The sequence below is a fragment of the Anolis carolinensis genome, unplaced genomic scaffold (genome assembly GCF_035594765.1).
Source record: "Anolis carolinensis isolate JA03-04 unplaced genomic scaffold, rAnoCar3.1.pri scaffold_10, whole genome shotgun sequence".
NCBI lineage: Eukaryota > Metazoa > Chordata > Lepidosauria > Squamata > Dactyloidae > Anolis > Anolis carolinensis.
The window spans coordinates 12,112,149-12,130,366 of record NW_026943821.1 but is presented as its reverse complement, the minus strand read 5'-3'; the positions used below and the strand labels follow the sequence as shown (position 1 = coordinate 12,130,366).

Genomic DNA, 18,218 nt, shown 5'->3' with positions numbered 1-18,218 from the left:
TGACAAAAAAACACACACACTCTCTCTCTCTCTCTCTATACTATGTGTGTGCATGTGTGTGTGTGACTCTGTCCTAATAGCACAGTTATTATTATTATGTTCCTTCCTCCTTTTTTGTTACATTTCCAGTTTCACCAATGCAGCTTACGACAACCAAAACAACATCAGTTTATTGTTGAAGGAGTTCACGACCGGAATCACTGGGGTATTGTGTGGTTTCTGGGCTGTCTGGCCATGTTCTAGCAGCATTTTCTCCTGACGAGGTTCATCTGAAGATGCCAGCCACAGGCAAAACATCAGGAGAAAATGCTGCTAGAGCACAGCCATACAGCCCAGAAACCACACAACACCCCAACATTAGTTTGACAGAAACATTTTGAAAAGGTACATACTCAACTAAAAGTAAAAACCACCAGCAGTCATGCTAAGTATACAATAATTTTGCTGCCATAACAAAATATTAAAATATTCTCCAACGTTACTAACTACTGTATTTACTAGACTCTAATGTTCACCTTTTATGACTAAATTATCTACCCAAAATTGGGATGCACATTAGATTTGCATAATAGGGTAAATACTTTTTTAGGTTTCGGGATTTTGAAAATTGAGGTGTGCATTAGATTTGATGGTGCATTAGACTCGAGTAAATACGGTATTAGAATTTTCCCTAACTTGAATTAGACAAAATTCCAACTAATACATATCGTTAATATTACATTTGCAACCACTTTCTTTTAAAATCAACTTCAATGTGTTATGCTGAAGAAAAAAAACCTTCTACAACTCCATCTACGTTGTTCCAAATATAAGCAACCTATAATTATGACATATCATTTGCACCAGGTGTAATTAACAGAGTCAACACTGATGGGACTTAACAAAACCACCTCAAAGGGACACAGTTGACCAGCCAAACTAGTCCATCTTTCAGATCCTATGTCGTTCCTGGAAGCGATTAACGATAATTAACAGCTTTGCATGTGGTCCCCAGAATATTTTTATAGTCGACCCCTGCAGATTTCTTGGACTGCCCTTTTCTGGGCAAAAGACAGATTGTCATACTCAAGACAGAATGCAACTCTTTTCATTGAAACACGCAGCAACGGCCAGTACAATGGAAGACAAGGGCTAGTATGATACAGTGGCTTGGGTATTGGATGAAGATACTGGGGGTGCATCTATAATACAGAATTAATGCAATTTGCATCACTTTAACAGCCATGCTATGGAATCATGAGGACTGGAGTTTGGTGAGGCAACAGCACTCTTTAGCAGAGAAGGTAAAAGCCCTAGTAAAACTAAAACTCCCGTGATTCCATAACGTTGTGCAATGGTAGTTAAAGTGGTGTCAAATTGCATTGATTCTACACCCTGGAGAAAAAAAAGGTTCAAATCTCTGCTCAGCCATGGAAACTCATTGGATGGCCTTGGGTAAGTACTGTATATACTCGAGTATAAGCCTAGTTTTTCAGCCCTTTTTTTAAGACTGAAAAAGCCCCCTTCGGCTTATACTCGGGTGAGGGTGCTGGTTGGGTCAGCTTATACTCGAGAATATATGGTACATTTATTATTTTTCTCTATTATTATTGGTATTATTACATTTATTATTTTTCTCTATTATTGTTGCTACTATTACATTTATTTCTCTATTATTATTATTATTATTATTATTATTATTATTGCATTTATTATTTTACTCTATTTATTATTACTTGTATTAATATTATTATTATTATTATTATATGTATTATTTTACTCTATTATTATTAAAAGGATACATAAGCACATTTACATTGAAGAAGATGAGAATAATGATTTGATCAGAGTTGGACAGTCTTATCTTAAATTTGAGCTTTATGTAAATATTCCAAACCATTTAACCTACTGATGCCTCGATTAATGTAATTTCATTGGTATCTATTTTTATTTCTGAAATTTACCACCCTCGGCTTATACTGGAGTCAATGTTTTCCCAGTTTTTTTGTAGTAAAATTAGGTGCCTCGGCTTATATTCGGGTTGGCTTATACTCGAGTATATACGGTAACTTGCTCTTGGTCTCAGGACAACTCCCCTCTGAACAATGTCTGTCAGGAAACTCCCATTATAGGGTCAGCATAAATAAGAAATGAATTGAAGGCAATCAGCAGCAGCAGCAGCAACAACAACAACAACAACAACAACAACAACAACAACAACAACAAGGGAAGGCATCTTAGAAGGAAGAAGACCATATCACAGTTGGATGGTCTCAATCATGGAAGCAGAGTTTGCAAGGCCTGAGCAGGAGGGCTGATGGCAAGTCTTGGAGGTCTTTCATTCATATGGTCACTTAGGTCCAAGTCAAACTGATGGCAAACAGCAACAATACCTTGGTAGTCCTAGCAAAGCAATGCGGCTTATCACTAGGTCCTTCTGCCCTGTTCAGTATCAAAAGTTAACCATTTTTCAAGACAAAATATGTACTTTTTCACAGTCAAGGCAAGACCCATCACTACTGCCCACCCTGGAAATGAATTGTGTGTACATGTGGGTGCGTGCAGCTGTGTTATTGGTAGACTGATGTCAAAGCAATGTTCAATGAGATATCTTCAAACTGCTTTGAAGTCCACCATTTTAGGGGAAAATAATATAATTTGGGGAACTCTTTTGAATCCCAGCGTGAGTGGAGAGAAAGATAGGAACTGTCAGATAAAGAAATATTTCTCAGCCGCTATGCGTAATGTCCAATTGGGATAATTATGGCTTATCCGTAAAGCAGCAGTGGAAGAAACGACTTTGCTCGGCTGTTTTCCAAACCAGTCGAACAAGAAAAGGGGGAGAGAGCGAGGTACAAAACTGTGGCTGCAGTGACCTGGTACAAAAACAACTTGGAAAGACCTGAGCCTGGCTCCGTTCCAGCTTCACTTCCTTATGGCGAAACACCATAATTGACCTCTTCTCTCCCTGTACCAGCCAACACTCCTTGTTCTTTCACCTTTGCAAACTACCCTTCCCCCTACACACACATAGACACAGAATCTAGCATTTCCAAGAACTCCCAGCATTAAAAAGTCCCTTGTTTTCCTAAAAACAACCCCTTTCTATTCTCCCAGGACCTGACTTTCTGAAGCACCACAAAACCAGTCCTCTGGATTTCCAGGACTCTACTTTTCTGGGCTTTCCAGACCGCACAGCAATCTGAAACCTAGCATTTAATTCCCCTTTTTGGTCAGGGGAAAATGGGTTCTTAAGAAGAGAATCAAATGTTCATCATTTCTCCTTTCCCAGAGCTGGGGGAAATATTTTTGCCAACTCTGGCTCTCAGAATCCCCAGCCAGGTGGGAGCTGTGGCTGGAAAGTGTTAACTTTTCCAAAGTTGCTGATTCAATCATTTCAGGCTGGATTTACACTGCCCTATATCCCAGGATCTGATCCCAGATTGTGTCGTCAAAGGCTTTCATGGCCGGTATCACTAGGTAGCTGTGAGTTTTCTGGGCTGTATGGCCATGTTCCAGAAGCATTCTCTCCTGACATTTCGCCCCCATCTATGGCAGGCATCCTCAAAGGTTGTGAGGTCTGTTGGAAACTAGGTAAGTGGGATTTATATATCTGTGGAATGCCCAGGGTGGGAGAATGAACTCTTCTCTGAGGCAAGCGTGAATGTTGCAGTTAGCCAACTTGGTTAGCATTGAAAAGCCTTGCAGCTTCAAAGCCTGACTGCTTCCTGCCTGGGGGAACATGAAAGGCACCGCAAAGTAAATCAGCTACAGAAGTCAGCCACAGCAGAGCACTTGATGAACCAACTTGGACGAGGCATATTATTTGAGAACACAGAAATGCGGGACCACTCTCAAACCACCATATCAGACTACACAGAGAAGCCACTGAAATCTGCAAGCGTGTGGACAATTTCAACACAAAGGAAGAAAGCATGAAAATGAACAAAATATGGCTACCAGTATTTGAAAACTCTAAAATCAGGACACTAAATAAAGAACAACACTCACAAAAAAGGGGAAATCAAGACAGGAAACAATCAGGGCCAGATAAACCTCCCAAAAAAGGATTCCCCAGGCAGGAATCAGCCAGGCAAGTGTTGTCAATGCTAATCAAGGTGATTAATTGCAACATTCACACTTGCCTCAAACAGACAAGAGTCCTTTTTCCCAACCTGGACATTTCACAGATATATAAACCTCACTTGCAATGTTTACAACAAACCTCACAACCTCTGCCATAGATGGGGATGAAATGTCAGGAGAGAATGCCTCTGGATCATGGCCATACATCTCAAAAAACTACAGCAACCCAGTGATCCTGGCCATGAAAGCCTTCGACAACACATTCTCCAAAGTTGCTGATTCAATCATTTCAGGCTGGATTTACACTGCCCTATATCCCAGGATCTGATTCTAGATTATCTGGCAATGTAGACTCATATAATCCAGCTCAAAGAAGATAACCTGAGATCAGATCCTGGGATGTAGAGCAGTGTAGATACAGCCTTTGATCATTCTCTCCCCCCACCCTCCCCAGCCCAATGTCCACTTCACAATGACTTCTAACCCCTCTTTAAACCAGCAAAGAAAACAGACAACCTGGAGGAACCCAACTCAACCTCTTATTACTACTAAAATATACAGACCCTCATTAGGACCCCCCCCCCCTGTCTTTCCAAGGTCATCCTTTTTTAACACTCACTTACTTTCAGAAGCAATTCCCTTATTTCTTAGGGAAGGTTAGAAAGGAATGTGTGAGAGTCTCTGCAGCCAAGGTTTCATTCAATCCATCCAACTTCAAGGCAAGTCGGGGATCCCAATCCTTTCCGGTCTCCCAGCTGCTTTTCTCCTCTTCCTAAGTGTCCCAGTTGGATGATGGTGGCGGCAATGCCTTTCCCGGTTTTTCTATCCTTGCCCTTCCTGGTTTTCCCAAGTGTCCCTCCTCCTTTCCTCCCTCTTCCCTCTTTTGCATCATCCCCCCTCCACCCCAATCAGAGTTTCCTTTGCTTTTGAACTATAGCTCCCGGAATCTCCAACCATCAAGGTCGTTTTTTGTGGCCTGCAAATCCCAACATTCTCTCAACCAGTACAAGCTGCTGAAATAAAAACATACCTTCACCATAAGTCTGGGCTTGAAAGATAAAGGTGGAAGGATCAATACATGAGGAAGAGGAAGAGGAAGGATTCAAGGTGCCTTCTTAAGAAGAGGGCTTAAAAGTTCCTTCTTTTGACACCAAAAATAAACTCCGGCAGTTACTGAGTTCTCTCTGATATGTATGCTGAATTTAAAAAGTTCATTTGGAAAGTGCTGGCAGACTCCAACTCTCAGAATCCCTGGGCAGCTCTGGATGATGGGCATTGTGGTGTCCCCCCTCCCCCCTCCCCAAAAAGGGCATTTTCACGAGCTAGACTGGAACAGGGTTACTGTGAGTTTTCTAGACTGTATGGCCATGTTCCAGAAGCATTTTCTCCTTACATTTCACCCACATCTATGGCAGGCACCCTCAGAGGTTGTGTGGTTGGAGACTAAGCAAGTGGGGTTTATATCTTTGGAATAATGTTCATGTTTGGAAAAAGAACTCTTGTCTACTTGAGGCAAGTGTGAATGTTGCAATGGGCCAGCTTGATTTGCACAGAATAGCCTTATACAGTAGAGTCTCACTTATCCAACATAAATGGGCCAGAAGAACGTTGGATAAGCAAATATGTTAGATAATAAGGAGAGATTAAGAAAAAGCCTATTAAACATCAAAATAGGTTATGATTTTACAAATTAAGCACCAGAACATCATGTTATACAACAAATTTGACAGAAAAAGTAGTTCAATACGCAGTAATGTTATGTTGTAATTACTGTAGTTACGAATTTAGCACCAAAATATCACGTTATATTGAAAACATTGACTACAAAAATGCATTGGATAATCCAAAACGTTGGATAAGCGAGTGTTGGATAAGTGAGACTCAAATGTAGTTTCAAAGTCTGGCTGCTTCCTGCCTGAGGAAATCCTTTGTTAAGTGTTGTTAGCTGGTCCTGACCGTTTCATGCCTGGAATTCCCCTGTTTTCTGAGTGTTGGTCTTTATTTACTGTCCTGATTCTAGAGTGTTTTAATACGCCAAATTTTGTTCATTTTCACGGTTTCCTCCTTTCTGTTGAAATTGTCCACATGCTTGTGGATTTCACTGGCTTCTCTGTATAGTCTGACATGGTGGTTGTTAGAGAGGTCCAGTATCTGTGTTCTCAAATAATATGCTATACCCGGGTTGGTTCATCAAGTGCTCTGCTTTAAAAAACTCTAAAATCAGGACAGTGAATAAAGAACAACACTCAGAAAACAGGGGAATTCCAGACAAGAAACCATCAGGGCCAGCTAATCAACTCCAAACGAAGGATTCCCCCAGACAGGAAGCAGCCAAGCTTTGAAGATGCAAGGCTGTTCAATGCTAATTGCAACATTCACACTTGCTTCCAACAAACAAGAGTTCTTTCTCCCACCCTGGACATTATTCCAGATATATAAACCTCACTTGCCTAGTTTCCAACAAACTTCACACCTCTGAGGATGCCTGCCATAGATGTGGGTGAAACATCAGGACAGACTGATTCTGGAACATGGCCATACAGCCCAGAAAACTCACAGCAACACAGTGATCCCGACCATGAAAGCCTTCGACAACACATTTTGGAAGTCTGATCCTTTGGGATGGACAGCTGCCATTCACATGGTGAAAGATCCCTCCCAAAGGTCGAAAGGATGGTTCAGTATGTATCCCCCCACCCCACCAAAAATCAGTCAAAGCACCTGAAAAGATACATACTTGGAATGTGCTGTCCTTCCTACCTTCTCTCGCTGCCTTCCCTTGCAGTGTCAGCCTCCAAAGGCTCCGCTCCTGCCCTCCCGGTGTTCAAACAAGTTTTACAACCCTTTGCCTTACAGGGGGAAAAAAGAAACCAAACAAAACTTGTGACATCAGAGCTTGGAAAAAAGCAAGGGATGGAGGGAGAGAGAGTGAAAGCAGCCTGCAAAGGAACTGCACTAATGGTAGCAAAGAAGGAATGAAAGACAAACCAAATGAGAATCCTGACCATAATCTCTCTACTGCAGTTTTCTAGGGTTGGAGCAGAAAAAAAGATGGGAAATTCCCTATTTCCTTTTTCTCCATAGAGAAGGTGTCTAGGATTGAGGCTTTGACGCACAAGCAGGAATCCAACAAGGGGAGGTTTATAGGAGGGAGAAAGAGGAGGAATCAACTCCTTGGAGGCAAGAATGTGCTTTTGTTTCCCACTCAATGAACTCATCACAAGGGTTTTCTTGACAAGATTTGTTCAAAAAGGGTTTGCCTTTGCCTTCCTGCAAGGCTGAGAAAGTGTCTTGCCCAAACCCTAGGCTCCTGAGCCATAGTCCAACAGTCAGACCACTATACCCTGCTGTCTCCTGTTTTTAGCATATGGAAACATAAGTTGTTGTTGTCTGCCTCTAGATTTCTTCAAAGGAGATTTTGCCTTGTTTTCCTTTGTGGCTGAGAGAGTGCGACTTGCCCCAGTGGATATAATGGCTGAGCAGGGATTCAAAATCAGGTTTCAAGAATCATAGCCCAATGCTCAAACCACTACTCAAACAACAGTTAATTTTACATAATAATACATGGCTAGGATCAATGAGATACATCTGTTAATTGCTACTTCCAACTGTCAACCCTGCATGTCATGCATTTCGTCTATCCATTATGGCTATTTTGAAAACCTGATATCATTAGCCCTCTGTTCCTCTGCTATTTTTTTTAAAAGGTCTTGATATTGCCTATCTATCAGGAAAGATGTCCCTTTTCCTTTTGTTGGTTTTTTATGGCTATCGAGCATTTCATATCTGTAGGGTTCCTATCTATTAAAGCCCAAAACCATAAACCACTCCTTTACGCACACACAAAGCCTCTCTTTCGTTATATAACTCACTTCTGCCAGGAGCAAAAAAGACTGAAATAATATTTTTTCCTCGTTGATTTGGCACCGGCGAAGGGACAAGTGTGGGCTGAGATCTAGGGAGGGTGAAGACTTTGATTCCTAGAGTTATACCAGCCAGCTATAGGAGGGGGAAATGGGTTATACTGGTTACAACAGCCTGGGGAGAATCCAGGAAGCAAGGCTGTCAGCTTCAGCTCTCCAGCTCAAAAGAGACACAAGTAAGCATGCAGCAAGAACAAAAGGGAGAATTGAGATCAGCAACACAGAGTTTGCATCCCCACACAGCCTCCGTGCCAGCACTTGAGTTGGCACTACCCAGTGCAGTAACTAATGGCGTCACCCCATGAACCTCCTCCCCAGACCACGTTATTGGAGTTGAAATACCAGAAAATTTGACAAAATCAGACTGTAAAAAAGCCAGCCACAACAAACACAACAGCTCATGCTTGTAGCGTGTGCAGACAAACACATGTGATGTCAAGCGTCATTGCAACTGGATAATGACCATTATGTCTGCACATTAGAAAGTTCAGAAAGCAAAGTACTGTAGTGTCAGCTCACCACAGCCGCTCCTGAATGAACACACAAGACTCTCTGTGATATCACCAGAAACTTTTACTGTAGGAAACATGAACATCAGAAAAGCCAAGAATGGGATACTACGGCCAACCCTCCTTTATATACCCTCCCCCTCATTTGAACAGTCTCTTCCCGCTCAGTAAAACCCCGCGCAAATTCCCCGCCAAGTCCAGCAGCCGTTTCTTCTCCAAGTCCTGAGCCGCAGGTGTCTTATCAATGTCAGTGACCCTGAAACTCAGAGCCACATCCAGGCTCTAGTAGCAGGGTTCTGACATGGCGTCCTCCTCCCCTTCATCCTGGAAGGAAAAGATTAAACACAACTATTGTTCTCCGCCGTCCAGAGTTCCTTTATACTTTTTTAACAGGCTGCAATGGAATACCGGGTGTATCTTTCCTAGGTCCTTGGGTAGCCTCAGCTCATAGGTCACTTCGTTTATTCTTTTTGCTACCCTGAATGGTCCTATATAGCGTGGAGCCAATTTCTTGGATGGGAATCCCAATTTTAGGTTTTTTGTGCTCAGCCAAACCAGATCTCCTTCGCCCAATTTGTCCCCCTCTCGGCGCCTACGATCCGCAAAGAGCTTGTACTTCTTTTGTGTTTCCCGCAATGCCTCTACCACGGTTTGCCACCCTTGCTTGATTTTGGCCGGCCATTCCTCGTCGGTCTGGCCCTCCCCTTCCTTCCACTCGGGTAGCCTGGGGAAAGGTGCCACCTCCTGTCCGTATACTATTTCGAATGGGGCACGACCTGTGGCCGAATGTACGGCCCCGTTAAAAGCCATCTCAGCAAACGGTAGAAGGTCCGCCCAATCATCCTGTCTATAATTGGTGTACATCCTTAAAAATTGGCACAGTGTCTGTTGGGTACGTTCGACCCCCCCGTTGGTCGCGGGATGAAAGGCCGAGCTCAGGTTCCTTTCTGCTCCTAACAGCTGTAAGAATTTTCCCCAAAATTTTGCAGTAAATTGGACTCCCCGGTCGCTAATTATTTTGTCGGGACACCCATGTAGGCGATATACATGCTTCACATACAAATCAGCAAGTTTTTCAGCTGAAGGGAGTTTTGGCAGGGCCACAAAGTGTGCCTGTTTTGAGAATAGGTCCAATATTGTCCAAATGTATCTGTGGCCTCTGCTGGGGGGTAGTTCGCCTACAAAATCCATGGCTACGCATTCCCATGGCCTCATGGGCTCCACCACCTTCTGCAATAGCCCCTGGGGCTTCCCCGGTGGTGTTTTTCCCTCTGCACATAATTCACACTGCGTGACGTACCCCCTGGCGTCTTTCCTCATTCCGGGCCACCAGCATTGTCTGGCCAACAGTTTAATAGTCCTGGTGGGGCCTAGATGACCCGCACCTTTGTTATCATGGTACTTCCTTAACATTTCTCGTCTTAAACATTCAGGGATATACAATTTCTTATTTACAAACACCAAATCCCCACACAATTCTCCCTTTTCTTTGTTAGTTTGTAACCATTTGTCCATTCCATACGCTCGCTTCAACTCTTCCTCCCATATTTCTCCTCCCCCCGTGGAAATGGCAGTACGTTTGTTTTCTTTGGCCGCTTGTGCTCGAGTTAGTACTGCCAGGCCCCATTGCTTATCTAGGAATAGGCTCCCTTCAGATTCCTGAATTCCTCCCCCGTGCTGAGGCATCCGAGAGAGAGCGTCAGCGAGTATGTTATGTTTCCCCTGGAAGAATCTGAGTCTGAAATCAAAACGGCTGAAATATTGGGCCCATCTAATTTGCTTCGCTGATAGTTTACGAGGGGATCTTAGATACTGTAAATTTCTATGATCAGTCCACACCTCAAACGGTGTTCCACTTCCTTCCAGAAAGTGTCTCCAGCACTCTAGTGCTTTTAGAATAGCTAAGGCTTCTCTCTCCCAAATTGGCCAGTTTTTTTCTGTATCGCTAAACTTTTTTGACAGATAGCCACATGGCTTCAGGTTCCCCCCCTCGTCTTTCTGTAGCAGAACTGCCCCATATGCCCGGTCTGATGCATCGCAATGTAATACAAAGGCTTTAGACATATCAGGGTGCTGTAGGACAGGCTCCTCAGTAAAACGCTTTTTAAGGGCTTCGAAAGCTTCCTGGCATTCTATTGTCCATGTCAGTTTGGCCCCTGGGGCCTTCACTTTGGCTGTTTCTCCCCTGCCTTTAGTCTTTAACAAATCCGTTAATGGCAAAGTGAGGCGCGCAAAGTCCTTGATAAATGTTCTATAGAAGTTTGCGAACCCTAGGAAGGATTGCAGCTGCTTCCGTGTTTTGGGGGCTTCCCACCCCCTCACGTCTTCTACCTTCGCAGGGTCCATCGCCACTCCCTGGGAGGAAATCCTATACCCCAGAAAGTCTATCTGGTCTTTATTGAACTCGCACTTGGCAAGCTTCGCATACAGTTTTGCTTCTCTCAACTTTTGCAGGACTTCCCTGACTAGTTCTATGTGTTGCTCCTTAGTCCGAGATATTATCAATATGTCATCTAAAAAAACAAAGACCCCCTTGTACAACAATGGATGCAACACTTCGTTGATTAATTGCATGAACGCGGCACCTCCGCCGCACAAACCGAAGGGGAGCACACGATAATTGAATAATCCGAATGCACAGGAGAAGGCCGTCTTCCACCTGTCCTCTGGTTTGATCTGCAATTTATGGTACGCTTCAATTAAGTCCAATTTAGTGAATATCTGTCCCTCCGATAACTGGGCGATCAAGTCCTTCACTAAGGGTAGGGGGTATTTATTTACAGAACTGATTGCATTCAGGCCCCTGTAGTCAATGCAGAGCCTCAGCGTTTGGTCCTTTTTCCGCCTGAACAACACAGGCGCCCCTAGAGGGGAATTTGAAGGCTCTATGAAACCCCTCGCTAGGTTTTTATCAATGTATTTTCTCAGTTCCTCCTTTTCCCTAGCCGACATTGGGTATATTTTTGCCTTGGGAAGCTCTGCTCCTGGGACTAGCTCTATCTTCACTTCAACTCTCCGCTTCGGTGGGAAACTGTCTGCTTCCTTCTCATCAAATACGTCCACAAAATCCCGATACTCTGGGGGTAATTTATCTGCCAGTTCTGCTATCCTGATAGAGTCTTCCTCCCCCCTTTTCCCCGGCTCTCTCTCCACTTCCTGGCTCCCTTCTTCCAACTTCATCCTGAAGATCATGCTCTTATCCTCCCAGTTGATTTGCGGGTTGGCCTGCCCCAGCCATGGCATGCCTAGTATAACATTATAGCTGGCTATTTGTGATATCACAAATGACACCTTTCCTTCCCAACTCCCTATCTTACACTTTACATCTTCGGCACTGTACTTAGCTAATGATCCCGATGCTGTGGATCCGTCCAACTGCGAGAAAGCTATTGGGGATTCTAGGTTCGTTCTTTCGCATCCCAATCCCTCGGCTAATTCAGGGGAGATGATGTTCCTGGAACATCCACAATCCACAAATGCTTTGCAGGTTGCTTGTTTGCTGCCACTTTCAAGCTGAATGGGGACCACTATCATGGCTTTGTCCTGACTTACCAACCCCCCCGAGTGGTGCCTCATCGGTGGTTCTTCCTCGGCGCGTTTCCCTGCCACGGCTCTTGGTTTGGGCGGGCCTCCGCCTTCCCCTTTTCTCTGCCAGCACTCGGCAGCCCTGTGGCCCAAACGGCCGCACACGAAGCAGCCCCTCCTGCTGGTGCTCACGTTCCCTGTCGGCTCCGTTCTCCTCCCGGCTGGGGTTGATCCCTCCTTCCGGCTCCCCTCTTTCATCTGCGGCCGCTGCTGTAGCCCTCCTCGGTGCCTCCTCGCCTGGGCCAGCGATGTCTCGATGCGCCCCGCCAGCTGAATCCATCCGCGCAGTGTGTCAGGCTCATCACGATGCACCGCCCAGGAGAGGATCTCCCGCCTGAGACCCTCTTTGAAGAGTTCTATCTTTGTTACTGCAGACCATTCCGGCACCTTTTCAGCGAGGCATTGGAACTCCTCCGCATACTCAGATACTGACCTCTGCCCCTGGGAGACGGTCTTCAACTTCTCCCTCGCCCGGATCTGCTCCAGTGGATCTCGGAAACGGGTCTCCAGGGCCCCCATAAAGCGTCGGAGTGACCCCAGACATGGGTCGCGCCGCGCGTGCAGCTGAACGTACCAGCTGGCCGCTCCCCTCTTCAACACTGCACCAATGGCCCGTACCCGGCTGGATTCCGTTCTAAAAGTGTGAGCATTGTCCTCCATATAGCCCCTCACCGTGGTCAGGAAAAAATCCAGTTCAGAGGACTCTCCCCCAAACTCGATCCTTAGTTCCTCTCGTCTCGGTAGGGGTCCCTGTGGTGGCAATCCCCAATTCTCCGCCCGTCGCAAGCCCCCTTGCGGACCAGTGGGCCCCGCTGCTGCTTCTCTTGGCCCTGTGCCACGCCCGGCATTCGCCAGGGGCACCAGGGTCTCAGTTGGGAGCGTAGCCGGGATTCTCGGAGGCTTTTCCCCTTCGTCGTCACTCTCCTCCACCCGCGTCAGGCTTGTTTGGATCTTGGGCCGGGCACCGGGCTCCTTTCGCATTTCCCTTCCCTTCGGTGCTGGGAGGTCTGCAAAGCCCTGGCTGCTTCCCACGCTCACGTCCCACATTGAGCTAGCCCGAAGTTCCCTTCCTCTCTCCGGCTCCGCCAAAACCGCCAGGCGCTCCATCGCCCTCGACATCACTGCCAGGGTGGTCTCCATCGCCGACATCCTCTCCTCCAGAAACACCATCCTTTGTGGGCCTGGGGAAGGTGAACCTTCCTCTCCTCCGGTGCTGTCTCCCCGCACCACTCCACGCCTCTGGGTTACCCCATTTGGCTGGGCATGAGCGGTGGATGACGCCAGGGCCGCCAGCTGGTGGAACTCAGCGTCCGGCTCGGGAGTGGCCCTTTCCGACCTTCCTCCTCCTGCGCCCAAGAGCTCTTCATCCTCCACTTGCATGTTACACCTCACCGCTACAGCGGGATGGTGTCCGTATTCTTGGCTTAGTGTCAGCTCACCACAGCCGCTCCTGAATGAACACACAAGACTCTCTGTGATATCACCAGAAACTTTTACTGTAGGAAACATGAACATCAGAAAAGCCAAAAATGGGATACTACGGCCAACCCTCCTTTATATACCCTCCCCCTCATTTGAACAGTCTCTTCCCGCTCAGTAAAACCCCGCGCAAATTCCCCGCCAAGTCCAGCAGCCGTTTCTTCTCCAAGTCCTGAGCCGCAGGTGTCTTATCAATGTCAGTGACCCTGAAACTCAGAGCCACATCCAGGCTCTAGTAGCAGGGTTCTGACACTGTAGCATGTAATTTTAGTCTCGTAGATATACTGATATAGCACTGAAATGCTCTTGTGGGTATACTGATATAGCTAATGAAAATGTTTTTGTTGGACATAGCTAAGTATAGTTTAGGGATTAATTTCTGCTGAAATACTACACAACAGTTTTATAGACAGTTGTTTTGGTGTCATCCTGTCTGGCTGACAGTGTCCCCCAGGCCCCTTCTGCATGTAGATTCATATAATCTAATTCGAAGCAGATCATGTAGATTATTTGCTTTGACAATCTGGATTATATGGCAGTGTAGAAGGGGCCCCAGGACAATTCACACACCCCTGGTGATGCCACTGCACAAGATGCTTCCAAATTAATCTTTTCTCATTCAAGTGCATGCCTAATTTATGGACTTTTTCAAGGTTCCCTCCTTTGTGATCATTTTGTGTCTTCCTACTGGTCTACGTCTTTTGCTTCCATTCTTAATACAGACACCTCATCATAGCTGCTCATTATGTTTTGTCAGGCTCCACTGGGAATATGAATATGAATATTCTGATTAATCCTCTGCCATTCCACTTTCTCAGCTGATTTTAGGATGTCCCAGCTTCTGTTTCCTCCTTCCATTTTCACCCTTTTGTCCTCTGTTTACTTTAACTTCTGCAAACTATGTTCAGTGTAGAGAAGTAGTTTGAACTCAGCTCTGCAGGAACGAAAGGAAAGTTGAGCCTTGCCCTTCCCAGTAGGCTCTAGCAAAGGAAAACTGCTGCAGCCTTTACTAGTTTCTCTGTTCTTCCCCATTACTATCTTTATCCTTCTTGATCCACTCAAGAGGATCTGTGAAATGTTGAGGACATGTAGCAAGTGACAAGAAAGTTGTTCGCTGGAAGATCATCACAAACAGATCTGGGGTTTGGCTCAGATAAGGCTTCTTCTTATATATGCAGACTTGTTGGGATCAGTGTGTTCATCTCTGTCACTTTCATGTTTAATTAACTTACGTCTCTCTATAGGGCCAGCAGCTAAATCATAAAAACAAAAGCAGATTTAGAGGTTCAGCCTGAGCAAGCCTGGCCCTTCTTGCTCCTTTTATTGCATAGCTGGACACGAGAAAGTGTGTGTTGTCCTGATGTTGCAGTCAGATGTTATGTGAGCAGGGTCGGTTGATTATAAGAGGCCGCCGCCGCGGCCGCCTCGGGCGCTGGCCGCTAGGGGCGCTGTCGAGGCATCGACAGCGGCCCGTAGCGCCACCGACGCCTCCGGTGTTGGCGCGGCCGCACGGGGCTTCAATCCCCACGCCCGCGCCAAACCGCTGAAAACAGATATGCCATTTTGCCCTTAGTTTGTCAACTAAGGGCAAAATGGCCTATCTGTGCTGTGCGCATGCGCACAGCACAGATAGGCCATTTGGCCCTTACTTCCTGGTCGCGGCTGCCGATCGCCCGAGCGATCGGCGGCCGCGACCAGGAAGTAAGGGCCAAATGGGCTATCTGTGCTGTGCCCGTGCGCACAGCACAAATAGGCCATTTTGCCCGTAGTCGACAAACTAAGGGCAAAATGGCCTATCTGGCTGTGCGCATGCGCAGTTTGTAGACTAAGGGCCAAATGGCCTATATGTGCTGTGCGCATACGCACAGCACAGATAGGCCATTTGGCCCTTACTTCCTGGTTGCGGCCGCCGGGCGATCGGCGGCCGCGACCAGGAAGTAAGGGCCAAATGGCCTATCTGTGCTGTGCGCACGGGCACAGCACAGATAGCCAATTTGGCCCTTACTTCCTGGTCGCGGCCGCCGATCGCCCGGCGGCCGCAACCAGGAAGTAAGGGCCAAATGGCCTATCTGTGCTGTGCGCATGCGCACAGCACAGATAGCCCATTTTGCCCGTAGTCGACAAACTAAGGGCAAAATGGCCTATCTGGCTGTGCGCATGCGCAGTTTGTAGACTAAGGGCCAAATGGCCTATCTGTGCTGTGCGCATACGCACAGCACAGATAGGCCATTTGGGCCTTACTTCCTGGTCGCGGCCAGGGCACGCTGGACGGGGGGCGGGGCCAACTCTGGCCCCGCCCCCAGCACTATTCACCCTGGCCCCGCCTCCCACGCAGCGTGGGAGGCGGGGCCAGGGCATGCTGGGCGGGGCCAGGGCGTGGGAGGCGGGGCCGGTGGCGGGGGCGCTTTTTAGCACCCCCGCTTAACATTTAAAAATATCTCTGGCCGGCCCTGTCTGTGAGACAGAGATAACAAAAGGAAAGGAGCAAGAAAACAGGACACCCCGCCTTGTCTGCCACCACCCCAAAAACAACAACGGAACAACAGCCACTCCCTGCTGTCACAACACAGTCATAGCACTGCTGACAAAACAAGTTGGCCGAGTTTGAAGACTGAGACCAGTGAGCTACACAGGTGGAATGTCAGGTGGCACACCCACGAAGCAAGAAGACTGGAACTGTCACAGTTGCCTTGAACTGTGAATCAGTGGCTTCCTTTCTCTTAAATGATGTTTCAGGGTTATCTTTCACTGACAAACTTCTTGATAGAATCACAGAGTTGTAGGAGACCCCAGGGAAATCCAGTCCAATACCATCCTGCCATTCAGGAGTACACAATCCAAGCACTCTTGACAGACGGCCATCCAGCCTTGGTTTTAAAATTACCAGAGAAGGAGCCTCCACAGATTCTGAGGCAGCTTATTCCATTGCTGAAGAGTTCTCACCGTCAGGTGGAATATCTTTTAATGCAATTTTAATTCATTGCTCCATGCCCTAGTCTCTCATCATCCTAGAACTCCATAATATTGAGCCATGGTAGTTAAAATGGTGTTAAACTGCCTTAGTTTTACTGTGTAGATGCACCCTTAGAAAAGTACACATTAGGCTTGTGCACAGATTCATTTTAGATGGTTGCCTTCGGCTGTTTTGGATTGTTCAGCTTGTTTGGATGCCTGTAGCAGCATGGGTTTTGCCACCATTTCTTTTCCAGCTGCAACAGAATATTGGCAGCCAAAAATGAATGCTTTCAGTTTCTTTTGGCTACACGTAGAGTGTGGAGAGGGAAACAACCACTAGAAAAGAAAGGATCAAGAGACGGTGCTATCTTAAGACCTTGCCATAAATCCAGGTTTCCTTAAAAATTGAAAGTAACGCATCCCAGAGAGATGGGAATCAACCCAGTGGGTTGAATCAAAAATAAATCTTTCAGGTTCCAAGGCTGAAAATGGATTTCTATCCTCCTATAATCAGGAGGCTTCCAAAAATGGATTGGAGCCCCCAGCAAAATCTGGGACACTGAAACGGATCATGGTTTTTACACAAATCGCACAACCCTAGTACTCATGCAGTTTGCATCTGTCCGAATTAACCTAGCCATTAATGAAGAATTCTGGGAGTTGTAATTTATCTTTCATTTCTATCCATTCTGACAGTTTCTGCCCATAAGTTATCCTCCATACATTTATCCTGCTTTAAAGTGTTGAAGTTGAAAATAGAAATCCCAGATTGCAATGCCTGACTCCTCTTCTTCAAGGTGAGAACTCAATTTGCAGCATCTGAATTAGCTGGCATCAAATGAGAAAAGTGGAAAGAAGACGGAAAAACTGAGACATTTTGAAAGCAGTTGAAAAAGTGGAGCAGCAGAGGATTCATCAGGAGTGTCCCAGACAATTCAGGACAGTTGGAGGGTATGACATTCAGCACCAATGTGTGTCCTGTTATATTTTTTAACAATTCTCCATATCACATCCAAAGCATAAAATATCTGGAGAGTTTGGCAGAAACACACAGGAAGTGGCTTCCTTCTCATTTCCATGCCAGAGCCAGTGGGTTTTTAAAAATTATCTCCATGCCACCATTTCCTGCCTCATTGAAATATTTTCAGGGTTTTGAAACTGTCATCCCGACAGAGTTAGTCCTCAACATTTGGCCAAAGCAAAGCAATAAATTGTTCCACCCTTTTAATCCAATTGTTTATCATGTGCATTGTTTGTCATTGTTTATCACATGCATGCATTCCTCAGACTTTTAATTGATTCGCACATTGTCACCCCGCAAGCTGCCCAGCGTAGTCAGGTCACAGCAATTGCTGAATGTGGATATTGTAAAACTGCTCAATTCTGTTTCCTGTAGACATAAGTCCACTTATGTAAATATAAGCCTTACATTAAATTCCAGACAGTGTCTCTACCTTGAGGTCAATGAGTACATGCACACCAATCAGGAGCACCAGGCCAAGGTTCATTCCATTGATGCCTATGGCAACATGCTTAGCTCACAGCTTGTCAAGCCTAGAGCTGTTCTTGCAAGTGGATGATTCTGTTATCAATATCACACTTGATACTTGCTTGCATGCAAATATCTTCAGCCAGGGAAGTTTATCAAGGGCATGAAGCTGTCTACTAAGCTATCTTCTGTTATCTGTCATCATCACAAGGC

At 46.0% G+C, this 18,218-nt stretch overlaps 1 protein-coding gene across 4 annotated transcripts in view; it reads right to left on the bottom strand.

The window, feature by feature from the left end:
• Nucleotides 1-7,182, bottom strand: part of phldb3 (pleckstrin homology like domain family B member 3) — a 45,847-nt gene extending 38,665 nt beyond the window's left edge. Inside the window, exon 1 of one of the 4 annotated variants that reach the window (XM_008113795.3) lies at nt 6,803-7,182. The gene's annotated coding sequence lies outside the window, so the exon portion shown is untranslated. Of the gene's footprint in view, nt 1-4,688; nt 4,961-6,802 lie in introns of those variants that run through there. The other 3 variants (XM_008113794.3, XM_003222830.4, XM_016994790.2) reach the window with 3 other exon arrangements.
• Nucleotides 7,183-18,218: the final 11,036 nt, after the last annotated feature.